Source organism: Chelmon rostratus, chromosome 17, assembly GCF_017976325.1.
Source record: "Chelmon rostratus isolate fCheRos1 chromosome 17, fCheRos1.pri, whole genome shotgun sequence".
Classification (NCBI taxonomy): domain Eukaryota; kingdom Metazoa; phylum Chordata; class Actinopteri; order Chaetodontiformes; family Chaetodontidae; genus Chelmon; species Chelmon rostratus.
In genome coordinates this window covers 933,182-954,793 of record NC_055674.1, presented here as the reverse complement: position 1 = coordinate 954,793, position 21,612 = coordinate 933,182, and positions in this window count along the sequence as shown.

Here is a 21,612-nt window from a genome sequence, read left to right as displayed (position 1 = left end):
ACGACACCCAACCTGAGCCCAAGATTCTTCGTCACATCACAGGTTTGAGGGGCTGATTGCCATCAATTGACATCAAAGAGACAAACCAAAACATTACATAACAAAGCATAACAGCAGAAACTAATGTTATATCCATGGATGATCTGTCCCAAAGGGAAATTATGAATAGAAAATTATATGGGACCAAGAATTGAACCCTGGGGGACACCACATGAGCATGAGGACAAGATCTGTCAGAGAGCAGTGTCCTTAACACCAACATAGTTTCCAAGGTGGTCCATAAACATGCCGTGGTTGAATGCCTCAAATATGGAAGTCAAATTGAGCAAAATTAAAGTTGAACAAGCCCCAAAATCAGCAGCAAGAAATAAATCATTGGTAACCCTGATAAGAGTGGTTTATGTGGTGCTGACATGGAATCCTGATTGAAACTGCACAACAATATCTCGGATACTCATTGTTTGGCAGTAGTTACACTAAAAGTAGCAACGTTTCTACATTTCTCTGTAGCCTGGTGGTCACGTTAGCCATTTCCTGAATCAAATACCTTTTCAGTAGCTCAGCTCTTATATTAAGCAAACACATTGTGTTTGAGCAGAGAGCGCAGACAGCAGCTTGGATGAAGTAAACTTCTGTGGCTCAGCTTGCTGATGAAAAAGATGAAGTGTAAGTTTTAAGAGAGGTCAAACTATTGCATTCTTTAAACTGGATGGGGCAGAGCCTGTAGACAGCGAGCAGTTGATCATGTCTGACTGACAGGTGGAGGAATTTAAGTAGAGATTAACTCGTCCAATTCTAGCATTGAAATTCGCTTTAAGTGAGATATAGTGGCAGAGAGTTCAGCACAGGTGAGGAGTGATATGAAGTCTAATGTCATCTATTTTAATTATGAAACCACAATGTCAGTGGAAGGAGGAGGGTCAACCACTGAGTCTCCTGAAATAAAACCACAGGCCTGTGGCAGCTGCCATCAATCAAATCTGAGAAATACTGCATGACGATTGGCCAACAAACTTAGAATATGAAGCAATGCCTTCAGTTTGTCTTCCATGTTCACTCAGCTGTCCTACATTGTCTCTTTAATCCCCTGTGAACCCAGAAGGGAGCGGCATGTTTAGCTTGTTTCATCTTGATAAGGACACGATTATCTTGTAAAACATTGACAGAGAATTTCTGCTGATTAAGGGTATTCCAGGCAGAGGCAGCTAAGAACTCTGTGCAGGAACTGCCTGCTGGAAATATTAATCTACCTGCAGATAGATATGGAAAATCACAGACTTGTGATCAGAGACTTCCAACAGTTCAGTGTTATTTAGAGAAACACCATTAGACAGCACAAGGACAGCTACATGTCGCTTATGATGAGTTGGATTTTAACACATTTTTCAAGATTAAAAGACTCTGCCGTGATTGAAAATGAGAGCTATGCCACCTCCATGGCCTGACAGCCTTGAGTAAAACAGGAGTATAAGAGGACTTGTCTCAGGGCTAAACCAGGACTCAGTGATGAATAAGAAACCAGTATTGTTAGTCATAATAGAATGATGGCATATAAAGGCTTGTTTGTTAAAGTAGACTAACCACAGCTGAAATGTTGCAGATGGACTCAGCAGCAGATACAGTCGCAGGGTGTAGTTGATGCTGAGTTGATGTGAACTAAGTTTACTCTTCTTGAAGACTTTGCAGAACAGTTGGGTCCGTAGCTGACCCGGTTTCATGTGACACTATTAAGTTTAGTTTTGGTGGAGGAGTGTTCAGCAGGACCAGGGAGAAATGCCCACCATAACGGACAAGAGGGGCTTCTAGAGTGAGCATTGATATAAATTGTTTAATACCCCATCTGTTGGGGTGCAGGTCATCTGATTTGTAGAGACTGCTTTTTGAAAGAGTGGGAATGGGACCAGGAAAAATGCAGATTTTGCCCAGGCTCTGGATTGTGATTGCAAGAGTCTCTCGTTGATTGCAGAGTTTGACTGATTGTTTATCCATGACGCCACTGTAGAAGACTTTTCTCCTCTTTGTTCGATAAGCCTTGCTACCAGGCAGCCAGTTAGTGACAGCACCTGAGTTCAACAGATCTGACGATGGAATCCAAAATAACAACTGGCTGTCCCCACAGCTGCAGTTATAGATGGCAAGTGTGGATGGAAGATGCAGCTGGGTGTTATTAGCCACATTAGCTAGGTCAGCGTCAGGGGAGTTTCTGGGTATAAAGATGTAGGGGTAGCGCTACTGGAGATGACGTCACTAACTAGCACGAACAGTGTCCAGTACTTCATTGACCTGGTGGGCCAATGGCTGAGGGCCAGCAGGAGTTGGATATAGCAGGAGGGGAAAGGTGCCTGCGATACCTCCCATAAATTATCGGGGTCATCTGGGAACTTTGGTGTGTTCTTGTTATGTTGGAGCTGACTTTGACAGGATGATGACAGCAAAGTTGCTTGAAACCCATTTTCATCCCTTACAGGTGTGAACAGAGGAAGAGAAGTCCATGTCCCTTCTTCACAACGGACGCTCAAGAGAAAGAATGGACAGCAGATCCTAGTGTCACTTCTTGCCGGACTCTGGAGGTTCTGGAGGGAGTTTCCTGCTACAGCATGGCCAACTTGGAGAGTAGGGATTGCCACTGCAGGACATCGTCCAGGGGGCTCCAATCTCAGACTGGATAGCTCGGATTCCCTCGAAGGTAAATGGGGACATGCTGTGGAGAACTGGACAATAGACATCGGGCATTGTTTTGGTTACGGTTGGTTCCACCAGGCTCTCTTTAGAATTGCTATTCTTACTCTGTTCCTACAAAAGAACTTTTGCTGTTACAGATACCTCTTTGGTTTCTGTGGGTACAGTATTATCAATAATATGACGAAGAACACAGTTATCCACCATGGCATCACATGATGCCAGGGTGAGGGGTCCATACTGACTAATAAACATACCTTTTGCATTTTCATGGATAAAATCTTATTTATGATTCTGACAGCACTGTTGTGCTCATAATAAAGAATATACAGAAGTGGTCTGAGATCTAGAATATCAAGATTACCAGGTGCAGTGTGTGGACTTCTTTGTGAGCAGGCCTGTTGTGAGCAGATCAGTAAACTGGCTTAAATCTGGATTATTGGGGTTTTCAGTGTGGATGTTGAAGTTATCTGAGATGACGATGCAGTCAGTGATTCGATTCAAGTGAATTTTGGATAGTAGCTCAGTAAAGTCCTCTATGAAGCCATGTTTGAGTTCAGGAGTGTGATGCAGTGCAACTAATAGTGCAGGAGATACAGATTTACAAACAACAGCAAATACAAATATTGACGCTTAAATGATCATTACAGAGGGAATCAACTCCGCCGCTCTGACTGTTGCATCTGCACTGTTTTTAAAGGTGAAAGTTTTCATCAACTCTTTGTTAGCAGCCTCATCCAGCCAGATCTCAGTGAGCATATCACAGTCAAGTTTGTTGTCAGGTATTATGTCATTAACAATGAAAGCTTTGTTGGATAAGGACATTTAGCAGTGGTGGAACTAGGACATTGGTTGTGGGCTCCAGGGCTTAAAAGTTGCAGGGTGAATGCACGCCCCACAGCTTTCCGCCAGTCCAGGGCTCTGGGGTAGAACAAGTTTGGGAGTTAGGGTTAGATGATGCTCCCCATCTAATGCTAGTGGGGCATCAGTTGGGGCTGACTCACCCACGGCAAGAATGGACCTGGACCAAGGCAGGCTGGTGTCGGAGTCCCGTGGGACTAAGTTTGAGGACACGTAGCACGAAATATGCTTAGCCTGACAATTGTGAAGTTATGAGGTGTATGAAGCGCGTGTACTTCTTCCTCAAATCCTCTCACAGACAACAGGTGTCTTCAGCCAAACCCGCAGTACCAGCAGTAGTAGATGTGAGCAAGCAGTGTTTTTGCAATCAGCATCTCAAGCAAAATCCATAACTGATTAAAGACTAGGATCAGAGCTGCACAACTTGCAACTTATACTTTCATGAGTCTCTGTTTTGGAGCACTAGCTACTTAGCCTAAAACCAGGCGTCATTAGGTAGCAGCAGATTCACTAGTAGTACAAATGCAGGAGTTGGCCTGTGCAAAGCCTGGAAATCCCAGTCTGAGTGTAGGGTTGACACAGTTGACCAACCGTGGAATCCATTCACGAATTAAACAATAATGGGCTGTATTTCCAGAACGCAGACAAAAGCTTAGCGCTTAGCTGTCACTGAACGGTCACTCCATGCTGTAAGATACATGAGGCCTCCCTGTTCATAAAGCCTAGCAGTTGCTATGCTACTCTTTCTTCTTTTCTTTGTGAGTATTGAAGTCTCTGATTACTTGGCATAGGCAAAGGTTGTGGGTTCAGATCCAGGTGATGAGGAATGGACATCGTATACACTCAGGTGTTGTGCTGTGTGAATCAGAGACACGTGACTTCAAGGACTTAATGAGAATTTTGGTCCGGACAGTTCTGCTGACGGACCCTCCTGTATTTCTAATTTGTCCTTGTCACCTTCCTCCTTCTTCCTCTTCCTCCTCAGAATGTCCAGCCCTGACTCACTGCTGTGCAGCAGCTGTCCTCTGGCTTGTTTTTCACCTTACACATTGCTTACACTGCACTTACTCACATTCATGCACACAACATCACAGATAATACTGATTTATACATTTCACCCTACATTTGGACATAGTTCTGTATTGACTGAATGTATTTCTTTAACTTTAACCCATAGTTAGCACATCAATTATGGCTTTTTGCAAAATAGAATTTTTAATTTAAAAATGTAGTGTTGGTTTGTCAAACTTTGAGTAGCTTGTGTTTGTATTTTAAAAAATTGAATGAGAAGAGCTTCACAGCAATGCTTCTGTATTAGATTTCATGTTACATCTGGATTCTTTAGTCATTACTGTTGAACATCATAATGATACTCCAAAATGCAGGACCATGTGGGTAAACAGTTCTCAATAACTATGGAAATGTACTAAATGTCAGCCCTTGAGCTGATGTTTGCAGCTACTTTTTTATTCTGATCTGTGACTGGTCAGATTTTGGCTAGGAACAGATGATGTGTATTTCAGGGGAGGGAACTAAAAGCAGGCTATAATATATAATGATGAAATGGAAACTACAGAGTCAGAACAGGACACCCACAGTGACTGGACATCACATCACATCACATCTGCTGCCTTTACAAGACAAACATGAGCACTAAAGAATCTTTACTGTCTTGTAAGTATATTTCTTAAACACTATCAATACTCAGTTTGGTGTTTTATATATGGCACAATAGTCATCTTCTGTTCATCAGTTATATCTATAATGCATGCTGTTTGTCATTATAAATATTCACCTAGTGAGTCATCTTAGACAAATTATTTCATATTTTGTGATTTACAGTCTGCACAGACCCCATTTACTGTACCATACAACACTTGTTTTTCTATCAATTTTTTGCTTTGTCATAAATATGGTTGCCATGACTGGATTAAGCAGTATTTTTTTAATAACATGTGTGTATTTCCTGGATATTTTGTTTGTCTTGATGACTTGACAAAACAACTTCTGGCTTAAATTTGATCTGTGTGTCATTTCAACATGCTTTACATAAAGAAGCAGAGACCTCAATAAGATAGAATAAGTAAGTTCAGTTAGTAAGAGACAGCCACAGATGTATTTTGGTTCAAAGCCACTGAGACATTTATGAGGAGCAGCACTTTAAACCTTATTCTGTGGCACACTGGAAACCAGTGAAGACAGCTGAGAACTGGTCTGATGTCACTGTTCCTGGTCTTTGTCAGGATTAGTTTCTTCTGCCTGGATGTGAATGCTCTGATTCTTGCTGGTATTAAGGTGGTAGAATGCAGACTTTGTGACTGATTTGATGTGAATGTTACATTTTTAGTTTTTTGCTTTTTGATTTTCAGACACAGAGAGTCGTGATTAGCACTAGCTCTCATTCTGCCTTCTTAAGCGCTAAACAGAGTTATCTCAGTTTTGTCTGCATTTAGCTGTAGAAAGTTCAGTCAGCTGCATAATTATGATAGGTGATGTTATTTGAATAATGCAGCCTAATGGAAGTATGTTAAATGGAAGAAGACCAAGGATGGAGCCATGGGGAACGCCACATATCATGTTGGTCCACAGATGCTTAATTACCAATTATTTGTTTAACTAGTACTGCGCCAGTTTTCCAGTCTGTCCGGTAGTATTGTCTTGCCAACTGTGTCAAATGCAGCGCTTCGATTTAATTAGACTGCAACTGAAATCTTGCCTGAATCGCTTCCCAAACAAATATCATTCAGAACCTTAATGAGAACTGGCTCAGGACTGTGGTGGATTAACGTTTGAGGTTAAGGACTTAAGGTTAGTTGCTGGTTGACACCATTTTCAGCTATTTTACGTATAAAGGGAAGGTTTGATACTGATCTGTGGTTGGTAATCACACTTGAGTGATTTCAAGGCTTCAGAAAAATGACCTCTTGACGGAGTGATATTGACTGTCTGCAGTAAATCTGCTGCCAAACCGATGAAAAGAGTAGCAGGTGGAAGACTGATGTCTTCTGTCAAATGTCTGTGAATAGCATCATGTAAAACGCCGGTTTGTCAATTGTCCTTATAAACCTCATTCAAAAGGTTTTGTTTTCACCTTGTCATTATGGGTTATGGAGCTTAAGTTGATGGTGATGATGATTTTTATCCATTTAAAGCTACATCTACAGCACAAAGTGTGTAAAAAGTGAAGGAGTCCAAATACTTTTTGAAGCTACTGTACATGCATTCCAGCCTTTGCTGCCAGTATATTTAAAGTTCTTTACAGACTTTGTGAATTGGTGAAATATCCAACAAGGTCAGTGGGTTGCAGCAGGATGTTTGGCAGCAAACTGGGACTCTGCATGTACAGAATACAGAATATAGTGTAGAACAGAAGATTTGTACACTGTGATATTGCTACATTTACTCCTTTAAAGATCTGATTACCTCTTGCACCACTGATGTCTGGCTAATATTTCCCTGCAGTGCTGAGGATTGTGCTTGTTGGGAAGGTTGGAGCAGGGAAGACTTCAGTCATGAACACACTCCTGATGAGCTCAGAGGAAAATGAGAAACCTGCCTCTGAATGGCCCTATGGGACAGAGGAGTGCCAGAGGGAAGAAGTAAAGATTGGAGAACAGACAGTGGTCATTGTCGACACTCCTGGTCTGTGTAATGCAGAAAAAACCAACGACACGGTGATGACGGAGATCAAGAGATGTATGACACTTACAGCTCCTGGTCCTCATGTGTTCCTGTTTGTGCTCTCCTGTTTGGAGAAATTTACCAAAGAAGACCAGGACATGGTGAACTTTTTTATAAAGAGTTTCTTTGGCGAAAACGGTGGTGAAAAAGTAAAATGTTACACTATGGCTTTGTTCACCAATGGAGACGAACTGAAGGAAATAGGACAAACCATAAAAGACTTTGTTGAAAGCAGCAGTGATCTCAAAAGCTTTGTCGATAAATGTAATGATGAATACCATGTTATTGACAACACAGATCAGAGTCCATCTCAGGGCACCGAGCTTGTGCAGCTGATCAACCGCATGGTCCAGAGAAATGAAGGAAAGTACTACAGAGAGGAAATGCTCATGGAGGCTGAGAAAGAAGGAAGAAGCGCTGGAGTTGTGAAGAGAATCGCACTCTCCATTAACGGCTGCGCTCTGGCTGGAGGAGGCCTTGGAGGAGCAGTGTCTCACTTTGCTGGGAGCTCCTTTGGAGTTTTAGTAGGAATAGCAGCTGGAGCTGCAGCGGGAGGTGTCCTGGGATGTGTTGGGATAGTTGCCGTGGAACACATTAAGGCTTACTCTGGGCGTATGAGGCGGGGGCGTGAAGTCAGAGGCTCTGCAGCAAACTTATAAACAGTGACTTTAAATATGTGAACATGATTTATATCAGTCTGTTTGGGTATTTTTAAAACTGCTGCAGCAGCTCCTCATGAATCCTTCACTACGTTTGAACGTAAACTGCCTCCTAAGCTCTCAGTAATCACAAAGTGGTTCACTATATCAGCTTGCACCATTAAAAATTAACAAACGTCTCAGCTGGGAAAGACGATAGCAGTCTGTTGCAAGGAATCATCAGCAGCACTTTCTAATCAGAACAATCAGCTATGTAAACAGGAAGTGACTGTAGCATCACAAGGCAGCAGAACTTCCAGAAATCTGTTTTAGAGGTGCAACAAACATCCTTTTATAAACGTAAGCATTTGTTGTATTTCTGTCTGCATACATGGAGAAATCTGTGTTTCTTTTCTTCCAGTTTATGAGAGCGTAATATCTGATTATGCTAAGCTAACTGACATTTACTCATTCAGTCAAATGTTATTGGTCTAATGTTTCATAAATTTCATATTGTGTACCATTCCACTCCACTGTGAACTCAATACTTCATCATTCTAAATGGATCTGAATTAGCATGCTAACATTAGCATTTTCAACCTAGCAATGATAAAACTAAACTCAGTGAACCCTGATGATTCCTTGCATTGATTTTTCTCACCCATATTCCACGAGGACACGATCCTACTCTGCCTCTGATTGGCTCTGAGCACTGCATTGTTTTCTAACCCCAACCGTAACCAAGCAACAGCAGCCAATCAGAGGGACAATGTGTAGGGCATGATGTGTGGAATGAGTGATCATCTCCATGATCTTTATCTCTGATTTATTGATTGATGATCTGCTGCTTTGGACTTTTATCTGATCAGATTATCTGATGATGTTCTGGTGGACAGTATGGATTACTGTTTTCTACATTAATATTGCACTGCACATGCTCATTAAACTTGACATCCCATCTCTATGTTCACATGGTTTCCAGGGTTATTTTTGTCACTGGTCACTTTTGTCACTTTATTTATATCCATCCTGCACATACAGTCTGGTTACATTATGAGGTCATGACCAGACAGGCTTTTAGTTGATGAAAATATGGATCATTATATTATTTCATGTTCTTTTACTTCAGCTTCACTCCAGAAGGTTTTTGGAGCTTTGTAGCTGAAAACAGTTGTGATGCTGATGAGAGTGAAGTCAAGTTCTGGACTATAAAACCAAAACAATGAGCTGAGAGATACTAAAACGCTCCATGAAAGTTTGTGTTGATTTGTGTGTGATGTGATGTGTTAGTCTGGCTGTTCAGGTAAAACAATACAATAGCACACATATCACATCAATAGTTTAGCACAGAAACAATAATATATAGAATAAAAAATCCACTGTAAAAAACCCCTAAATTAAAAAAGAATAGATCGAAAAGATGCAGTAATCTAACTGTCAAACACTAATTGCACTTTGTTTGAAGTGCTTTTGTTTGGCCTCTGATTTGCTGCTTCATTCTGGTTTCTGACCTGTGACTGGTTGGCTCCTTGTGCCTTCTTTCCTCAAACTGGCAGGTAACAGATGACAGGTGTTGAAGGGGAGGGAACTACACAGACTTTATAATATATAAAGATGAAATGAAAACAGCAAGACATCAGCAGCTGCAAGACATCACAGATCAACTGCTTCTACAAGACAGAGATGGCCAGTAAACACCAGTCTGGTGAGTTTATTTCAGATCCAGAACTCTTCCTCAGGTAGTGTTTGACAAACCAGCAGAGCAACAACTTCTCCTCTTCTGATTATTGCAGTTTTCATGTATCATTAACTTCAATCATATCATATATATGTATATATCATATATACGTTATCAACACTGCAATTTATTTTACTGCCCACCCTCTCAGTCTGCTGCAACTGTTAAGGTTTTGTTTACAGTGTTTAAAGTTTTCACAGACTTTATTGGTGGTATTACACATCATCCGGCATAAGAAAGTCACATTTTGCAGCATTTTATTTTTGGTTTTTCTTATATTTCTTAAATAGATTTTTCTTTGCCATGATTGCATCTTTATTATTTGGATTAATTTTTAAACCATGAGTGTTAATCCTGCGTATATATATAGAAATGTGTGTGTGTTTAAGTTTGACTGTGATTAAGCTTTTACTCTATCATTTTACTCCATCATTCAACAACTCATTTTATTGGCTTGATCAGCTTGATTCATCATTTTCGACACACAGTGATAAAAATCACCAGAATAACTACTACTTCTACTGATTAAGTTGTTCTGGCAGACCTCTAACCTTTCAAGCAATGCTTTTAAAACTGACTAGACTTTTGCAGTTTTCCAGGTCAAACTGTTTGTCCATTGATTTTTCTTGGTGAGGACATTTAAAGTTTTATTTTGATTGATGCTTGTCTAGTGCACATTTAGTAAACCTGAAGTTAAAAGAGCAGTAATTCCTAATTAAAAATCTAAATAAAGAAGGAGGTTAGGAGATGTCCTGTTTTATTTATCTGAACTGGTTTTACCTTTACGAGTCATAAAGAGAGCAGCGTCATCAGCATATTGAAAAATATTATACGAACAAGCAGCTTTTAGATCGCAAAAGGCAAATAAAAAAAAGTCAAGCCAAGTCAGCAATTACTGATGCAGTCATTTATTTATTTAGGCAACGCAAGAGCCACTTGCCTCTATAGCTCAAAGAGCTCAAAGAGCTATAGAGGCAAGTGGCTCGAGCATAGCTATTGTTATCACGCGCGTTTTTTCTTCCCATTTTTCATCTTCTGCCAGAATTTCACACACAAGCCTCACAGACAGCCTCATATACATAGACAGGCACAACGCCGTTAGCTCTATTAGCACTGTTAGCATTAGCGCTGTTAGCTCTGCTAGCTCTATTAGAAATGTTAGCACTTTTAGCTCTGTTAGCACCATTAGCTCTGTTAGCATTAGCGCCGTTAGCTCTATTTGCACCGTTAGCTCTGCTAGCTCTATTAGAAATGCTAGCACTGTTAGCTCTGTTAGCACCATTAGCTCTGTTAGCGTTAGTGCCGTTAGCTCTATTAGCGCCATTAGCTCTATTAGTAAAAAGAAACTTTGGATGATAATAGAGATGGTTCATTTCCATTAAATTCATTCATGTTTATTGATTCAGTTAATAAGACCAGCAGCCCCCCCGTGCCACTGTCAAAATTTAATTGTCCGGAATTGTCTAGTTTTATTTACTTTACGAATCCCAAATTGGGATTGTCTGCTTTTAACCCATCACTGATTCACTGAAACACACACGGAGGAGCATATAGGGGGGTCAAGTGCCTTGCTTAAGGGTTAAGTGCCTTGCTCAAGGGCACATCAGCCAGCTAATGGAGGGGGAGAGGATACTCCACCACAACCAATTTTTTCTGCCAGTCCGGTGAGGGAATTGAACCGGCGACCTTCCGATCGCAAGCCGCTTCTCCAACCTCTCTAGTCATGCTCATTATCAACTTGGATCAACAGGTCCTCTAAATTAAACAGTAAAATGCTTTGTTAGCCCACTCCAGTGTTTGGCAAGTGGCTTTCAAAATGTAATATATTACATATTGCTACTTAATGTGGTAACTAAAATAAGAAGTTACTTTACAGTACTCCTGTCTGTGGCTTTGACAGATGCTGAAGAGCTTCATCATCCTTTTTTTTAATGTCCCTGCTTTCCGTCTCACAGCAGATTCACTCTAATGTTGATCTCTGCAGCACAGCTCTGTGCAGGCTTGTCCCTCAGCTGTGTCTCACAGGCGTAACTACAACCTTTACATGGTTAAAGTGTATTTTTAGATAGATAGATAGATAGATAGATAGATAGATATACTTTATTTATCCCAAGCTGGGAAATTGCAGTGCAGCAGCAGCATTACACACAGTGAAATAAGTGAAAATAAGACTATAAAGAACAAACTATACATAATAAAATATAAAAATAGCGAGCAGTAAAAAGATTATATACATAACAAAATAATAAAATAGCCAAATAGTAAACAGTAGTAAAAAGTATTGCACAAAAGGAATATCAAATGCAAATGAATATCAAAATAAGAATATCAAAAGCAAATGGCAGTGAAAATAAAGTGTACCGTGACTGTAAGAACAAACTATATATAATAAAATATCGAAATAGCAGCAGTAAAAAATTATATACATAATAATAAAATATCAAAGCAAACAGTCGTGGTAAGAAGTATTGTATTATTATTATTATCTTCAGCTGTTATTGTACAGTGTAATGGCATGTGGCAGGAAAGATTTCCTGTATCTGTCCCTTGGACAGCGGAGCTGTAGCAGCCTGTGGGAGAAGCTGCTCCGCTGTCTGTCCACTGTGTGATGGAGAGGGTGCTGATCATTGTCCATGATGGATAGCAGTTTATTCAGCGTCCTCCTCTCCACCACAGTCTCAAACGACTCAAGTCTGAGTCCAAGAACAGAGCCAGCCTTCTTGATGATCTTATCAAGTCTGTTGGTGTCGCTGGCTCTGATGCTGCTGCCCCAACATACAACAGCAAAGAAGATGGCGCTGGAGACCACAGACTGGTAGAAGATCTCCAACATTTTGCTGCACACGTTGAAGGATCTCAGTTTCCTCAGGAAGTAGAGTCTGCTCATCCCCTTCTTGTACACAGTCTCTGTGTTGGATTTCCAGTCCAGTCTGTTGTCGATCACCACTCCGAGGTATTTGTAGTCCTCCACCTCCTCCACCACCTCCCCTTTGATCCGTAGTGGCTGTGAAGGCGTCTTCTTCCTCCTGAAGTCGATCACCATCTCTCTGGTCTTGCTGATTTTTACACATACACACACACACACTCACACTCACATTTCCCATCATGCTGTGCTGGACTAAGTAGTTTCTTAAGTTTCCTGCTCTGTAACATGAGTGTCTGTTCAGAACATGCTGCTTTATGTTGGTAAATGTAAGCTTAGTGCAGGTTTAACCGTCACTGAAGCAGCTGCTACGACTCTTGACACCAGCTGTGTTCTCGTTACATCTGCTGAATATTATTAAGGGGGGATATTTGTTGTTAGCTGAGCAAACTGAGTCAAATTTGAATCCTTCCTAATCACCAATTAATGAGAGTAATCATAATCTTCTGGTAAAGTGATGTAGTGAAGTAGTTACTGAGTTTTTACTGGGAGTTCACAAATAATAAGGAACCAGAGACAACAGAGTTCTCCTAAAATAATTCAGTCTTCACACCATTAGTTCTGAGAGCTGACATTAGCTACTGCTATCTCTCATAGCCAACATTAGCTACTGCTATCTCTGATAGCTAACATTAGCTATTGTTAGCTCTGATAGTTGACATTAGCTATCGTTAGCTCTGACAGCTGACATTAGCTATCATGAGCTCTAATAGCCGACAATAGCTACAGTTAGCTCTGATAGCTGACATTAGCTATCGTTAGCTCTAACCGCTGACGTTAGCTAAGGTTAGCTCTTGTTCCAGCAGACTGCTCCCTGACCAGCAAAAGGTCAGTTAAAGTTAGCTTAGCTTGGTTCTTTGTGGAAAATCAACGGCGCGGTGAAACAGACTTGAGGTTCTGGTGTTGTGGGACTTTCAGGTGAGCTCATGAAGCCGGTGTTGAGTGCGTGGTCCTTTCAGAGGCTTGGGATTGGACCGAGGAGTCATGTTTTCTCATTAGCGAGCACAGATGTAAATCCCTCCTGTAAACAGTGACAGGAAGTTGAAACTGAAAACGCCGACAGTGTAAAATAAAACTGTCGAAGAAAGAAATAATCGTTGGAAACAGATAGAAATAAAAAACATTGAAATGAAATAATGTTTAATGTCTGTGTTTTATGTTTTCAGTGCCAATGACGCTGTTCTAGCTCCCAGAGTTGGACCTGACTCGACTCCCACAATGCACCACAGCGTCTGAAAGGCCTGGACTTCCTGCATGGTGTTCATGCCTCACTGGTGTCTGAAGCACCCACACCAGTCCCTGGTGTTGGCTGAACTCAGGCTGGTTGTAGTGTAAAGGTTCCAGATGACGACCCGACCTTCTCTGCGTCGCTGGACGTGCTTCAGTCGAGCGAACGTGCAGGTTTGGTTGTTTTCACTGAAGCTGAACCCGGCCATTAAGATAACAGGACTCCACCCTGACCTGGTTCAGGTCTGCTGTTTATTGGTTTATGGTGGTGTTACAGTGTTTAATCTTCCTCTTGGCACTAACTCGCCTCCAATGTGGTCTAGACGAAGGTCAGTAAATCCACTACAGCACATGTTTGAGGCGCTTTAAAGCAGTAACCGGTTACATTTGCTCACTTCCTGTTGTTAAAGTCCACCTCAGTCAAAAACATGTTTGACTTCCTGTTGCTCGACAGGGATGTTTGATCTTTAAATGATCTTTGAACAAGTCTTCTCATTCTTCTCCTCTTTGTGATTCAAGCACACTTTTAACAGCTGATCTTTGAGTACTTGTACTTGAGTATTTACTCTTTCTGCCTCTTTCTACTTTGACTCCACAGCTCAGAGAAATATTCTGATTTACTTCACAGCATTTGTTTGACAGACACACTGGTTATGAAATATGATGCCTGGTTGTACATTAAACTACGACAGCATCAGCTCCACCTTCACCTGTGCTGCCAACAGGTGGAGTGATGCATATACTCAGCTTCTTTATGGAACTATAAGTAAGAGAAAGGAGTGTTACAGCTGCTGCAGGTGGAGCTACTTTCAACTACGTTATAATGAGTTAGCTAGTTTACTGCAGTGGGGCCCAAGCTAGGGGTCCCAAACTAGGGACCAGTAAGTAGTTAATTAAATGAAACCTGAGAGAGTTTCTTCTCTTTCTCAAAGAGAAAAGTCTCTTTGATGATTTGACGTGATTTCATAGCAGAAGTCTGCTGTAATTCTTGAGCTGCTGAGGGCCCCCACTGTGTCAAAGGGTGGGAGGGGTTGTCCATGATCGATGTCAGCTTAAATAAACTGGCATAAAAAAGCCCTGTGGTAGGCTGGCGACCTGCCCAGGGTGTCCCCTGCCTTCGCCCGAGAGACAGCTGGGATAGGCTCCAGCCCCCCCGTGACCCTGCAAGGGATTCAGCGGTGTATAGATGATGGATGGATGGCATAAAAAAGAAAAACTCAAGTACAAGCACCTCAAAACTGTACTGAAATAAATGACTTAAGTAAATGTACTTAGTTACTTTCCACCAGTGCAGAGTATTTCTCCACTTCTGTCTGACACTGAGTGCAGTTGTTGAATGAAGTGCTGCCCTCTGGTGGTTACAGGAGGAAACACAGCTCGTGTCAGGGATCAGGACGGTGCAGCAGATGAAGGCTTTTAAAAAGATTTTATTTTTCATTCTTACTACAAAACTGATGTGTCACTGTGGAGAAATCTGTTTCTTACAAAGCTGATTCCAGAACAGTTCTGACACTATAAACACCCATAAAACAGAATGTGATAACCAGTCCTTGTTGTCATTTACTCAAAACACGACATTTCAGAAGAACAACACTTGTTTTTGAGTCTCTGTGTTTAATACTTCATCTTCAGCTCATCATGAAGCATTCAGTGTTTAAACTGGAACAAAAGCAGGTCTTGAAATCTCTGTTTTGAACGTAAACTCAGAAGCGGCTGACAGATGTTGGCACTTTGTAAAGAAAGAATGTCAGCACCTTTTCTCCCGTCTGACTGGTTGCTCCGTCCATGCTCAGCATGGACAGAGCACTGATTCACTTCCTGATCCAAGCAGAGATGGTCACCGCTTTACTATGAGTTAAAAAAAAAACCACAGTAACACGCTGTTCTTGTGGAACGTCTGTCGGCTCCAGTGATGAATACAGTCACAGCAGATGTTTGTTAGAGCTCAGAAAAGATTCACAGACTTATTAAACAGAACGCTGGTTCACTGCTCAGGTAAGACGTCACAGCCTGGCGTATGTCTGCTCAGGTGATAGCCCTCCAGGTGAACGTTCCGTCTGTGTTCATACAGAACGACACGGTCGATGAACCAAACACTTTACACTGCAGCTACTGTCTGCCGAGGAGAGGCTGCAGATCACTGTTAGATTAGAAAAAACTTTATTAATCTCACATTTACTACTGTTACATAAGAGAGATCTTTAATAAATACTTGGCATCGTTGAACAGCCAGTTCACAGACGGCAGGACGTCGTTGTAGTTGTTATTACTATTATTATTATTTGTTCTTGTCTGAAAAATGTCCCACTTGGAGCTCTGGATGGGACTGAAATCAGAGACCAGATGATACAACAAGTCAGTTTAAGTGGATTTTATTTACACTTCACAAATCAATTTGCCTCAAGAGCTGTAATGATGTGCACAGCAGCACCTCAGAGTCAGACTGTGATATCAACAGGGGGGTTCATCCAGAGGAAAGGTCCTGCAGCCGGCCGACTCTTCTGAGAGCGTCATGCATGAGATGGGATGAATCAGACATGAAGGAGTGAGAATGTTGGCAGAACAGCAACAGACAGAAAAGACCTCATTAGAGCCACGTTCCCTACGTGGAAAGAGGAAAGCTCAGTGATTTCTTGCATCAAAGGAGAGGAACGATCAAACGCTTGGCTGTTAAACTGAGGGATCACACGACTGTCGAGGGTTACTGGTCGATGGCGAGCAGGAAACTTCACAGCAGATAACAGACTGATAGTCTGAGCATCATCAGCGTAGCTGCAGACGTTTATTCCACGACTGCGTATAATTTAGCCTAGAGGTGAAATATAAAGAGAACTGGACCAGAGAGGGCCGACAACAGAGCCCTGAGGTACTCCGTATTTCACATCAGCAAATGTTGATGTAGAATCATGACAGGAAACACACTGTGCTTTTTAGATAGGTAAGAATTTAACCATGTGAGAGCCAGGCCAGAGGCACCAAACTGGTTTTCCAGCTGGTCGGCGAGTACACAATGACCACTGGTGATTTTTTTAACCGTTATATTCTTGCATGTGCACACTCAACCAGCGTTAGTCCGTCACTCAGTGCTTTGACTTCCTGTCTGTGCTCAGAGCAGAGCTGAGTTGTTGGTGGGTGAAGGTGCTGATCATAGGGAGGTCGTGGACGTGAAACACAGGACAAACTAAACAGCACGAGGAATTACAGAGCTGGAGTCTGAATCAGCCACAGCATCTACAGCATGCTGGGAAACTGAAGGACTGAAGGCCTGGAGAACCAGGTCTGCGGTGTGGCACGGGCTGCAGGTGAGCAGCTTGGAGCAGGTGAGTAGGCTGAACACCAATCAGGAGGCTGTGATCGGAGGTGTGCCACGCCCACAGCAGTGCTACATTCCTGCTGCTTTCTGTCCACATTCAGCTGCTTTCATGCAGCTTCAGAGGCCGAACGCACCCAGAATTATTTCCAGTATCAGTAGATTCTGAGAAAGTCATTTAACACTGCTGTTATAAAGATTTTCAAAATCCTTTAAGACTCTTCAGACCACATCTGCTGAGGTGTCCGTTATCACGAAATAATGGACGGCGGGGCTCTGCAGAGTCCATTAATTCCCGATAAAGGACACCTGGATGGGCATTAACCCACTTATACCACAACCACTTGGAAAACTTCATTTATATTTTCATGCATTTTGCTCTGAGGTCATAACTCAGTTTCCATGGTAACACCTGAAGTTTGACCAATACCTGGAACAATCATCACCATCCCATAAGGTTCTTATGTAATGGAAATGCTGCTCATTACTCCAGTAAACAGATGAACCTTAGACACGACGCGGCAGCAGGAGATGTTTTTAGTCGACTCAGCTCACAGAACCTTTGGCTCAGCTGTTAGCCAGAGAGCTAACGTTATGCTAACAAGCTTCAAAGTCAGTTAACACTGACACACAGTGAAAATAATCTGTTAAACAACAAGATGAGCGAGCTGTCCAAATCAATCAATCAATATGAAGACGATCGCTCATGTGACACGAAGCATCAGCAAGTTCAGCGGGGCAGTCTACTTCCTGCAGCTTGTGTGTCACCGTCGCCCTCCTGTGGTGTCACTCAGTAAGAAACCGTCGGCATTTATCAGTTTCCGTCATTGTTCCGTCACTTCACGTCTTTCCTCAGCGAGTTCCTCTGACGGCTTCAGAAGCACTGAGTCAACCTTTTCTTCAGAGTTTGTTTGCCACATATTCACTCAAAGCACCTGAACGCACCGTTTGTTTTTGTTTCTGTGAGGATAAAACGTGACGTCTTCAGGCTGACCTTCATGAATCCAACCTTCATGCTTTGATCAGACTAGATCCTGGACCGGGACTCAGTTATTGAGACATTAAGAGATGGAACTGAACAGCTAGCACTGGTCTGAACCAGCTCCTCAGTCTATTTCTGTTTAATCCCGACTTTGGCTGCCAGTGTTTGGCAGAGTGCAGCACCGATGCTGTTGAGTAAATCCGCTGTTGTTCGACAAACAGGAAGCAGAATGGTTCGAATCCCCCGCTCACCTGCAGCCAGCAGGATCTGGCTCCGGTGTGTGAAGCAGGGATCAGGAATATTTATAGAGACGATCCCACACAACAGCTTCAAGACTGTGTTACCTAATCAGCCTCACCACCCGAACGCATCACAACATCCACTTCAATGTATCTGTACCGCTATCACACACACACACACACACACACACACACACACACCATCACTCCCCCCTCTGCAGAGGAGACACCAGTGCATTTAGAGACTCCCCTGGTTGCCTAGCAACTAGTCCTCAGGATTGCCAAAAGAGACCAGAGATCATTTGTCTGTTATGAGAGTGTAACATGATATGCTGTAAGTGTTTGTGTGTGTGTGTGTGTGTGTGTGTGTGTGTGTGTGTTCACTGATGGTAGGTGTCTTATTCCTGCTGAGATGAAGGTGTCGCACATTAAGAGACAGCAGGGGGGTCAGATCACATGTGCACAACATCTGCATTGATCAAACGGCCTCCACCCTCAGTGTTAAAGGTCCTCCTGCTTCACGCTGATGTTCATGTCAACCAGCGACAGTGAACACAGCGGCGACAGGAATGTTTAGGTCAGGACCGGCTGCAGACCCCCGGGGTCTCTGGGCAGGACCCTCCTCCTTACGTGAGCGTGATGCATTCATCATAGAAAAGCAGAACGTCCAGAAGACCGAGCTATCCGCGAACACAACGGCTAAAACGCATCAGCAGCTTTTCAAATACACGACGACACCACCAAGATCCCAGTGAGGACAGGAAGTGAGCACAGCTCCCAGATCAGATTACAAATAAACTCACTTTAATGTTTCCAGAGGGGCAAAAGGTGCTGCTGCTGATGATGAGGATGATGATGATGGTGCTGCTGATGATGATGCTGATGATGATGCTGATGCTGATGATGATGATGCTGCTGCTGCTGATGATGATGATGATGCTGATGATGCTGATGATGATGATGCTGATGATGATGATGATGGTGCTGCTGATGATGATGCTGCTGCTGCTGATGATGATGCTGATGATGATGATGATGATGATGCTGATGGTGCTGCTGATGATGATGATGATGATGATGATGATGATGATGGTGCTGCTGATGATGATGATGCTGATGATGATGATGATGATGCTGGTGATGATGCTGATGATGATGATGATGGTGCTGCTGATGATGATGCTGATGATGAGGATGATGCTGATGCTGATGCTGATGATGCTGATGATGATGATGATGATGCTGGTGATGATGCTGCTGCTGATGATGATGATGATGGTGCTGCTGATGATGATGATGCTGATGATGATGATGATGATGCTGGTGATGATGATGATGCTGATGATGATGATGATGATGCTGGTGATGATGCTGATGATGATGATGATGGTGCTGCTGATGATGATGCTGATGATGAGGATGATGCTGATGATGATGATGCTGATGCTGATGATGCTGATGATGATGATGATGGTGCTGCTGATGATGATGCTGATGATGATGCTGATGCTGATGATGATGATGCTGCTGCTGATGATGATGATGCTGATGATGATGATGATGATGTTTCATTGTCACAGCTGCAGTTTATCAAACACTGGCTCCACTCAGGCTGAACAAGTAATCAGAATACTATGAAATGCACCTGCTGTTGGGGGAGGGGCAGAACCTGCAGTCTCACTTCACTCAGACGACAGAGTTTCTCTCTTTAACTGCACATGTTTGGATCGATCGATCATCGATCTGAGCTGAGGGGATCTGAACAGACTTAGAGAGAAACTCAGTTTGTAGCTTTGCAGCCTGTCAGATTTTTGAACTTTGAAACAAGCACCAAAAAGTCTCTGAGCAGGAAGTTGAGCCTCACTTCATCGTCTGTCCAGCTTCATGTTTCCCTGTTCGACTTCATGCATCATCGCTGTTTTTATTTGTACCGTTCCATAAACACAGGATCTACAGAATTATCAGTGTTCTTTGTGGTCTGAACAGCTTTAAGAGACACGGTGTGGACAGGACGCCACCACAGTGTGTCCACAGTGTGTCCACAGTGGACAAAGAGTTTCTGCTCCAATGAAGCGTTCTGTTTCCTCCGCAGGAACGAACCACTCAAAGGTCAGAACAGACGATAATGATCGATGATGTTCAACCTCGGTCACGCAGCAGCCGCAAGGAGCCGTTCACACGATGAATGGTTTTACATAAAGAATCACACACGTGTTTTCATACAGCTGAAACCACGACGACGCGAAGAGAAAACGTTCTGCTGATTGCTCACGTGTGTGTGTGTGTGTTTGTTTAGCCTTTTTAACGCAGCTATGATCAGTACCTTTATATTAACGGATCACATGTTTCGGTTTTCTTTACGGCGGCGAGTCGTTGGAACATGGCAGCAGTTGGACGCAGCAGCAGCCGTGTTTACCTGCACGTACCGTCCGCGTGACCGTCAGCAGGTCGGTGATGGCGTTCCGTCAACACGTGTCAGAACACGTCTGAACCGTCTGCTGTGGAAACTCTGCAGCTGCTGCAGACTCGTGACGAAGGAGACTCGTCCTCCTCGAGCAGATCGACGCGAGCTGGAGCTCAGACTTCAGTGTGATCTGGACGGTTTGACAAATAGAACGAAATGAAAGAACGCAAACTGACGCGAACAAGAGGCCAGACGCAGCAGCTCGTCTTCCTCCTCTTCCTCCTCCGCTGCTGTGATCTGTTGCCTTTTTTTGCTTTGTTTGCGTGTGCATATTAAAGATGGAGGTCGAATGAAAGCCTGTTTCTGAAGTGAGAACATCTGATTTTTTTGCATAAAGTCATCTTGAGACACGCTGCGGCTCGGTGGTGTGTGTCTAATGATGATCGCAGGAACACAGAAACATGCAGTTGTGCTGTAACAGACTGAAATTCCACTCGAAGGTTTCATTAAAACACAAACGTTCCAGCTTTAAGCTGCACTCGCTCTGCTCCGCTCGCACAGCAGAGAGACTTCAGACAACACTTTCATTTCCTGCAGCTACATTAGAAACTGTACAAACACAGAAGATCACATAAGAGCAGCAGAGACACTGGAGACTTCAGGAACATCTGATTAGAGCCAAACAGAGCAAAGGGCAAGAGGAAGTGAAGCAGACATCCCGGAGCTGCAGGCTGCTGCCGGCCTCGTCACAGCTGACCTGACTTTACTAACTGAATCTGAACTGTGGGCGACAGTCAGACCTGTTCCTGAACACACCACTGAGGGAGGGACTGCAAAAAGATCTAAAAATCCCACTGGAACTGGTGCTGAACTGGTGCTGAACTGGGATCTGTTGTCTCATCTGGAGGCAACATGCAGTTTGTTTGAACA